This window comes from Leptodactylus fuscus, chromosome 5 (assembly GCF_031893055.1).
Source record: "Leptodactylus fuscus isolate aLepFus1 chromosome 5, aLepFus1.hap2, whole genome shotgun sequence".
NCBI classification, from domain to species: domain Eukaryota; kingdom Metazoa; phylum Chordata; class Amphibia; order Anura; family Leptodactylidae; genus Leptodactylus; species Leptodactylus fuscus.
The window spans coordinates 145,620,532-145,623,890 of NC_134269.1; positions in this window are offsets into that span (position 1 = coordinate 145,620,532).

Below are 3,359 nucleotides of genomic sequence, written 5' to 3' on the forward strand. Positions count from 1 at the left end.
AGTGTTTTTTATGTTGGTATCCCCTTCAGTCTGAAAAGACCCCAGAGTATAATAATTGTTCATGGGTGTGCACAGTGGGACATAATACCGTGTTTCCCCGAAAATAAGACAGTGTCTTATATTAAATTGTCACTCTAAATATAGGACCTGTCTTATTTTCGGGGGGTGCCTTATTACAACCGGCAGTCATGCCGGTACTTCCTTAGTGGAGCGTCAGCATGACTGCCGGTTGTAGGTAGTGTAGGGGAGGGGGGAAGTTATCATACTTACCGTTCCCTTCTTCCTAGCAGCGCTGGTGCTGCTGTTCATCCTGGAAGTGGTGAGTGGGGCTTGGCTAGGCTTCGGGGGGGGGGGGGCTTAGCGGAGCTTAGCGGAGCCGGCTGCTGCCTCTTCTGTATGGCAGCTGCTGTCTCTGCCTCTGGGATGAGCTGGGAGAGCTCATCCTACAACAGCAGAGGCAGCAGCCGGCTTTGCTGTGCACACGGAGCACAGAGCATGGCTGCTGTGTCAGTGAAGTGGAGCTAGCTAAGTCCCGCCCACGAAAGCTCCGCTAAGCTCCGCCCCCCGAAACCCCACACACCACTGCCGGGCATGCCTTTTTTTCAGGGGATGCCTTATATTAGGCAATTCATCAGAAACCCCCGCATGCCTTACTTTCAGGGGGTGTCATACTTTCGGGGAAACATGGTAGTGTGTGTAGGGGCCACTATGGGACATAATAGTGTGTGCAGGGGTAACTATGGGGCATAATACTGTGTGTAGGGGCCACTATGGGACATAATACTGTGTGCAGGGGTAACTATGGGGCATAATACTGTGTTCAGGGGCCACTATGGGACATAATACTCTGTGTAGGGGCCACAATGGGACATAATACTGTGTGCAGGGGCCACTATGGGACATAATACTGTGTGCAGGGCCACTATGGGACATAATACTGTGTGCAGGGGACACTATGGGGTATAATACTGTGTGCAGGGGATACTATGGGACATAATACTGTGTGCAGGGGCCACTATGGGACATAATACTGTGTGTAGGGGCCACAATGGGACATAATACTGTGTGTAGGGGCCACTATGGGACATAATACTGTGTGCAGGAGCTACTATGGGACATAATACTGTGTGCAGGGGCCAGTATGGGACATAATACTGTGTGCAGGGGTAACTATGGGGCATAAAACTGTGTACAGGGGCCACTATGGGGCATAATAGAGAGCGCAGGAATGCGGGGGGTGGTCGGTCGGGGTCTTTGGCAGGCGTCGGTCGGGGGGGGGGGGGAGGAGTGGACCCATGTCAAAAGTTCGCCACAGGACCCCGCCTTTCCTAGTTACGCCACTGGTTCACAAGTAAACTGTTAAATTAATAAATTACAAGTTACCCACGCTAGGTTCACACTAGCCCGTAGCCCACCCGCCCACTAAAAAACCATTACCTGCAGACACCTGCTAACCCCATAGACCATAATGCGCAGTCCGTGCTGATTTTAGACAGAATCTGCGGCAGAATCTCCTACAGAGACTCCAAAGCAGATGTGAACTTAGCATTAAACTAAATTTTCCCCCACAAAACTATATATTAATTTGCTCAGTCCCCCCACTCTATACCATGTTACGTACAGATTGCACAGTCTTTTCCATACAACAAGCGGCCTTTGAGGAAGTTTAACAGGACTAATGTATACCTTGCTCTATTTTTAGATTATACAGTCTATAATGGCAATAACGGGTTTATTTACTTCAAGCTACTGCTGTTGATATTTCAGAATCTAGGGCTGTAACACTACAATACTATAAGGAATGTGCAAAAAATCTAGTTACAGTAAGTACTACTAAAACATACTGTAACACGCAACGGCATGGCTACAAACTACTCTGGGTATAGTCAGTCTACCTGTGTAACACTGATGTACATTGTATGTTATTGTTACTGGTAATGAATAGTATCTATCTATCTATCTATCTATCTATCTATCTATCTATCTATCTATCATTTTACATGAGTAAACTAATATATTCTCTTATTATATTATTATATATTGTATGCTATTACTGGTTATGAGCACTATCTATAGATTTATCTATCCATCCATCCAATATGTATCCCATATGTATTTATGTATTTATCATCGAATCTATCTATCTTACATTGGTGTACACTGTATGGTGCTACTACTGGTAATGACTATCTATCTATCTATCTATCTATCTATCATCTATCTATCTATCTATCTATCTATCTGCCATCTGTCTTACATTGTTGTACACTGTATGGTGCTACTACTGGTAATGATTATCTATCTTACATTGGTTTACACCATATGGTAATACTATTGGTAGCGATTATCTATCTATCTATCTATCTATGTATCTATCTATCCATCTATCTATTTATTTATCTGTCATCTATCTTACATTGGTACACACTGTATGGTACTACTAATGGCAATGATTATCTATCTATCATTTATCATACACTGGTGTACACTGTATTTTACTTCTACTGGTATTGATCTATCTATCTCCTATCTATCTATCTATCTATCTATCTATCTATCTATCTATCTATCTATCATCTATCTGATACTGGTGCCCCTACAGTCAATGTGCACTCCCCAGGTGACAAGTAACTTCTAAGTTCAGTATCAGTTCCTAGAAAGTTGTAAGTGTCCGGTGTCCAGCTGTAGACGGTGGTGTAGAAGTGAGTAGTGTTACCTTCATTCCCCAGAGTCTCCTGGTCCAGCAGTCCCAGTGATAAGTGTCCAGTAGCTCCCTCTGATCTCAGCTGCTCCCTGCTGTCCTGGCTGCTCCCTGCTGTCCTGGCTGCTCTGATCCTGCCACCCTCCTAGTTACCTCCCAGCACTGACTACTGTGCACTACTTCGGCGCCTGCTTCCTGGGACACACTGAACTACCGCCACCTAGTGGCTGCTTTACTGCACTTCTCTGGATGCTTAGGGCCCCTCTCTAACCAAATAGTTTTCTAAGGTTGGGTGGAAAGCTGCCTGTTCTGTGAATGAGGGGTGGATGAGGTGTAGTAGAAAAAATGAAATTGGCCCTCCTGAAAGGGGACGTGCAATATGGAGAGCCTTTACAGGCAATCAGTAATGTATCACACAACCCAATGCGAATTAATGCAACTTTATTATTATGACATCAAAGAAAGCCAGATAATTCAGGGCCATTGAATGAATAAATCTGTATAATGCTATATAATATGATATATAAAGATAGTATTCACAAATAACATCTAATTTATCGTAAGTATCAAATATATTCACTCAAACAAAATGTGATATCAAAGTCTATCAAACATGAAACAAAGTCACCAGATGTAATAGTATGATGAATGTCGGATA